Source organism: Leptonychotes weddellii, chromosome 11, assembly GCF_054177405.1.
Source record: "Leptonychotes weddellii isolate Sample4059 chromosome 11, ASM5417740v2, whole genome shotgun sequence".
Taxonomy (NCBI): domain Eukaryota; kingdom Metazoa; phylum Chordata; class Mammalia; order Carnivora; family Phocidae; genus Leptonychotes; species Leptonychotes weddellii.
In genome coordinates this window covers 50,999,873-51,006,063 of record NC_138379.1, presented here as the reverse complement: position 1 = coordinate 51,006,063, position 6,191 = coordinate 50,999,873, and positions in this window count along the sequence as shown.

The following is a 6,191-nucleotide window of genomic DNA, read 5'->3' as shown; positions in this document are numbered from 1 at the left end:
CAGTGGACACCTGGGCTGTGTCCATAGTTTGGCTATTGTAAATAATGCTGCAATAAACATAGGGGTGCATGTATTCCTTTGAATTAGTGTTTTGTATTTTGAGTACCCAGTAGGGCAATTACTGGATCATAGGGTCATTCTATGTTTAACTGTTTTTTAAAAGATTTTATTTGTAAGTAATATCCACACCTAGTGTGGGGCTCCAACTCACAACCCTGAGATCAAGAGTTGCATGTTCTACTGACTGAGTTAGCTAGGAGACCCCTATTTTTAACTTTTTAAGGAACCTCCATACTCTTTTCCAGAGTGGCTGCACCAGCTTGCATTCCCACCAACAGTGTGGGAGGGTTCCTTTTTCTCCACATCCTCCCCAATGCTGTTGTTTCTTGTGTTGTTGATTTTAGCCATTCTGACAGGTGTTAAGTGGTATCTCATTGTGGTTTTGATTTTCATTTCCCTGATGGTAAGTGATGATGAACATCTTTTCATGTGTCTGTTGGCCATCTGTATGTCTTCTTCAGAGAAATGTCTGTTCATGTCTTCTGTCCATTTTTTAATTGTTCATTATATTTAATTGTTTAATTGTTATTTTGGGGGGGTGTTGAGTTATATCAGTTTTTTATGCATTTTGGATACTAACCCTTTATTGGATATGTCATATCTTCTCCCATTCAGTAGGTTACCTTTTAGTTTTTTTGTTGATTGTTTCCTTTGCTGTTCAGCTTTTAATTTTGATGTAGTACCAATAGTTCATTTTTGCTTTTGTATCCCTTGCCTCAGGAGACATATCTAGAAAAATGTTGCTACATCTGTTGTCAGAGAAATTACTGCTTGTGCTCTCTTCAAGGATGTTTATGGTTTCAGGTCTCATATTTAGGTCTTCAATCCATTTTGAGTTTTTGTGTATGGTATAAGAAAGTGGTCCATTTTCACTCTTTTGCATGTGGCTGTCCAGTCTTCCCAACATCATTTGTTGAAGAGACTCTTGTTTCCCATTGCATATTCTTTCCTCTTTTGTTGAAGATTAATTCACCATATAATTGTGGGTTTATTTCTGGGCTTTCTATTCTGTTCCAAGATCTGCCTCATTCTTTTTAATAGTTACATAGTATTACAAGGCATCAACAAATCAAAAATCATGGTTTATTTAATGGTACCTCTAAGTTTCCAATTTTTGACACCACAAAACAATGATAAACATATTTGTTTATATCCTTTCAGAGCTGTGCTTTTATTTCTTTTTTTCTCTTTTATTTTTTATTTATTTATTTTTAAAGATTTTATTTATTTATTTGACAGAGAGACATAGCAAGAGCAGGAACACAAGCAGGGGGAGTGGGAGAGGGAGAAGTAGGCTTCCCGCAGAGCGGGGAGCCTGATGCGGGGCTTGATCCCAGGACCCTGGGATCATGACCTGAGCCGAAGGCAGACACTTAATGACTGAGCCACCCAGGCGTCCCTCTTTTTTTTCTCTTTTAGCAGTGCTTTTATTTCAGTTGGATAGAGTCTCAAAAGTGGGACTATTGGATCAAATGGTATCTGCATTATTTTATTTTAGTAGATATGACCATATTATTTTCCAAAAAGATCATAGCTGTTCACATTCCAATCAGCAAAGTTGGAGGAGCTGTTTCCCTGCATCCTTACCACCTCTAGCATATTATTATTATTCTCAATATTTGCCAAAATGATGGATTAAAAACAGCACAGCATTGCTCCTTGGATTGCATTTTCTCAACCCTTCCTCAATTTCAGTAACTTCAGTTCAGTTATTTTACTTTTTCATTTCTGGAAGTTCTATTTGGCTTTTTTCAAATCTGCCTGGTAATTTTTGATCATATCTTCTTGCTCTTTGCTCATGTTCTACATAACCCTTACATTTATTTAAGCACATTAAATACTTATTTTATATTCTATATCCAATAATCTCTATATCTGAGGTGCTTGTGGATCTGCTGACTCTTGCTCATGGTATCTTGTTTGCTTTTGTATTTCAGGACTTTAGATTGTGAGCTTGCATCTGTTGGACTGTGTGGGTTCTTTCAAGTTTGGTGTTACTGTGAACTTTCCTCCAGGAAAGGTTTTCATTTTCTTTGTCAGGCATCTGAGGGCATTACCAACCTAGGTCCATTTAAATTAAATTCCTAGGGGAGCCTGGGTGGCTCAGTCGTTAAGCATCTGCCTTCAGCTCAGGTCATGATCCCAGGGTCCTGGGATTGAGTCCCATGTCAGGCTCCTTGCTCAGCGGGGAGCCTGCTTCTCCCTCTCCCCCCTACTCATGCTCTCTTTCCCTATCTCTCTCTCTCTCAAATAAATAAATAAAATCTAAAAAAAAAAAAAAAAAAGAAAGTGAATATTTGGGTCCCAGATCCATTTGAGCTCTAGCCTATAGTCAGGCCTTTTCAGGTAGACTTTTCTCCACCCCCAGAACCAAGGAATAAGACAAGTACCACATTCCCCTTTGAAAGGGGGATTATTTTATCATTTACCTTCTTGTAGTCTCTGATCCAACGTCCTACCCTGTAAGTGGCTCAGACTTTGTCTCCTACTTTCTCTCTCTTTTTTTTAATTGTGCTTCATGTTACTGCACTTCACAAATATTGTGTTTTTTACAAACTGAAGCTTTGCGGCAACCCTACATCAAGCAAGGCTATCAGCACCACTTTTCTTGCTTTTTTTTTTTTCAAAATATCACCATTTGGCCATATTTTTCTTTACTACATATGCTATAAACATATACAATACATGCTACCAAAAAAACCACATTTTTAAAAAATTTAACTGTCAAGAAAGTGTATAGTGTTATAACACAATGGCAAGGTTCATATTTTATTTCAAATTGATTTACTTACCACCCATTTCAAACCATTAACAGTGAAATGTTACTTAAGGATAATTAAAAATTATCTATTTGCATTATTAACAGTAAACAATTCCAACAAAGTAATAAGAATTAACCATGTCAAATATTAGTATCCAAACACTGGGCTTTCGCAGAAATGATTATATAAAATATAGCAGCCAATTACAGTTTACTTTTATCAGCACCATTTTTCCAACAGCATTTGCTGGTTTGTGTCTCAATGTCATAGTCTTGCAATATTTCAAACTTTTACACTATGACTATATCTGTTACAGTGATCTGTAATCGGAGATCTTTGATATTACTATTGTAATTGTTTCGAGGTGCCACAAACCATGCCTATCTATATAAGATAGCAAATTTAATCAATAAATGTTGTATGTGTTCTTTTTTAAAAAAGATTTTATTTATTTATTTGTTTGTTTGTTTATTTATTTGAGAGAAAGAGAGAGCACAAACAGGGGGAGTAGCCAAGGGAGAGGGAGAAGCAGGCTCCCCGCCGAGCAGAAAGCCCAGAGCGGGGCTTGATCCCAGGACCCCGGGATCATGACCCGAGCTGAAGGCAGATGCCCAACTGACTGAGCCACCCAGGCGCCCCTGTTGTGTGTGTTCTGATTGCTCCACTGACCAGGCATTCCCCCATTTCTCTTCCACTCCTTGGGCCTCTCTATTCCCTGAGACACAACCATATTGAAATTAGAACAAAGAATAACCCTACACTGGCCTCTAAGTGTTCAAGTGAAAGGAAAAGTCTCATACCTCCGACTTTTATTTTTATTTTTTTATTTTTTATTTTTTAAAAGATTTTATTTATTTATTTGACAGAGAGAGACACAGCGAGAGAGGGAACACAAGCAGGGGGAGTGGGAGAGGGAGAAGCAGGCTTCCCGCCGAGCAGGGAGCCCGATGTGGGGCTCGATCCCAGGACCCTGGGATCATGACCTGAGCCGAAGGCAGACGCTTAACGACTGAGCCACCCAGGCGCCCCATCATACCTCTGACTTTTAAATGAAAAGCTAGAAATGATTAAACTTAGTGAGAAAGGCTTATTGAAAATTGAGACAACCCAAAAGCTAGGCCTCTTATGCCAAACGTTTAGCCAAGGTGTGGATACCAAGAAAAAGTTCTTGAAGGATGGGGTGCCTGGGTGGCTCAGTTGGTTAAGCATCTGACTTTTGGTTTTGGCTCAGGTCATGATCTCAGGGTTGTAAGATCTAGCCCCACATCGGGCTCCATGCTCAGTGGGGAGTCTACTTGGAATTCTCTCTCCCTCCCCCTCTTCTCTCTCTCTCTCTTTCTCCTTCTCTCTCTCTCCCTCTGTCAAAAATAAATAAATAAATACAATTTTTAAGAAAAGGAAAAAGTTCTTGAAGGAAATTAGAAGTGCTACTCCATTGAACACAGAAATGATAAGAAAGAGAAACAGCCTTATTGCCAATATGGAGAAAGTCTGAGTGGTCTGGATAGAAGATCAAATCAACCACAACATTACCTTAAGCCAAAGTCTAATCCTCCAGAGCAAGGCTCTAACTCTCTTTAATTGGATGAAGGCTGAGGGAGGTGAAGAAGCTGCAGAAGAAAAGTCTGAGGCTAGCAGAGTTTGATTCATGAGGTTTAAGGAAAGAAGCCATCTCCATAACATAAAAGTGTAAGATGAAGCAGTAAGTGCTGATGTAGAAGCTGCAGCGACTTATGGAGAAGATCCAGCTAAGATAATTCATGATGCTGGCTATACTCAACAACAGATTTTCCATGCAGATGAAATAGCTATCTATTGGAAGAAGATGCCTCTAGGACTTTCATAGCTACAGAGGAGAAGTCAATGCCTGGTTTCAAAGCTTCAAAAGGACAGGATGACTCTGTTAGGGGCTAATGCAGCTGGTGACTTGAAGTTGAAGCCAATGCTCATTTACCATTCTTAGAATCCTAGGGTCCTTAAAAATTATGCTAAAGCTACTCTGCCTATGTTCTACAAAGCCTGGATGAGAACACATCTATTTGCAACATGGTTTCCTGAATACTTTAAACCCGCTTTTGAGACCAGGTGCTCCATAAAAAGATTCCCTTCAAAATATTACTGCTCATTGACAATGTACCTGGTCACCCAAGAGCTCTGATGGAGATGTATAATGAGATGAATGTTGTTTTCATGCCTCCTAATACAACATCCATCCTGTAGCCCATGGATCAAGGAGTCATTTTGACTTTCAAATCTTATTATTTAAGAAATACATTTCATGGGGTGCCTGGCTGGTTCAGTCAGTAGAGAATGAGACTCTTGATCTTGGGGTTGTAAGTTCAAGCCCCACATTAGGTGTGGAGATTACTAAAAAATAAAATCTTAAAAAAAAAAAAGAAATACATTTCATAAGGCTATAGCTGCCATAGAGAGTGATTCCTCTGATAGATCTGGGCAAAGTCAATTGAAAACCTTCTGGCAAGGATTCACCATTCTAGATACCATGAAGAAATTTGTGATTCATGGGAAGAGATCAAAACATCAACGTGAACAAGAGTTTAGAAGAAGTTGATTCCAACCCTCATGGGTAACTGTGAGGGGTTCAAGACCTCAGTGGAGTCAGTAACTGCAGATGTGGTAGAAAAAGCAAGAGAACTAGAATGAGAAGTAGAGCCTGAAGATGTGACTGAATTGCCATAATCTCATGGCTTCTCGTGGATGAGCAACAAAAGTGGTTTCTTGAGATGGCATCTACTCCTGGTGAAGATGCTGTGAAGATGGCTGAAATGACAAAAATGGATTTAGAATTCTACATAAGCTTAGTTGATAAAGGAGCAGCTAGGTTTGGGAGGATTGACTCCAATTTTGAAAGAAGTCTTACTGAGGGTAAAATGCTATCAAACAGCATTGCATGCTAGAGACAAATCATTCATGAAAGAGAGTCAATCCATTTGGCACACTTCATTGTGGTCTTAATTCTGAGACATTTTCACAGCCACCCCAACCTTTAGCAACCACCACCCCAATGAGTCAGCAGCCACACTACTAGGGGAAACCTTCCACCAGCATAAGATTATGAACTCCATACTGTTTTCCATAGTGGTTGTATTGTTATCAAGTCAATTTTTTATTGTATTTTTTAAAACAGTTTTAGATGTATAGAGAAATTGAGAAGATAGTACAGAGAGTCTCCATATACCCCACACTCAGTTTCCCCTATTCTTAACATATTTCATTAGTATGGTACATTTGTTACTGTTAATGAACCAACGTTGATACGCTATTACTAACTAAAGCCCACAGCTTATTCATATTTCCTTAGTTCTTACCTAATGTCTATTTGCTGTTCCAGGATCCCATCCGGAATTC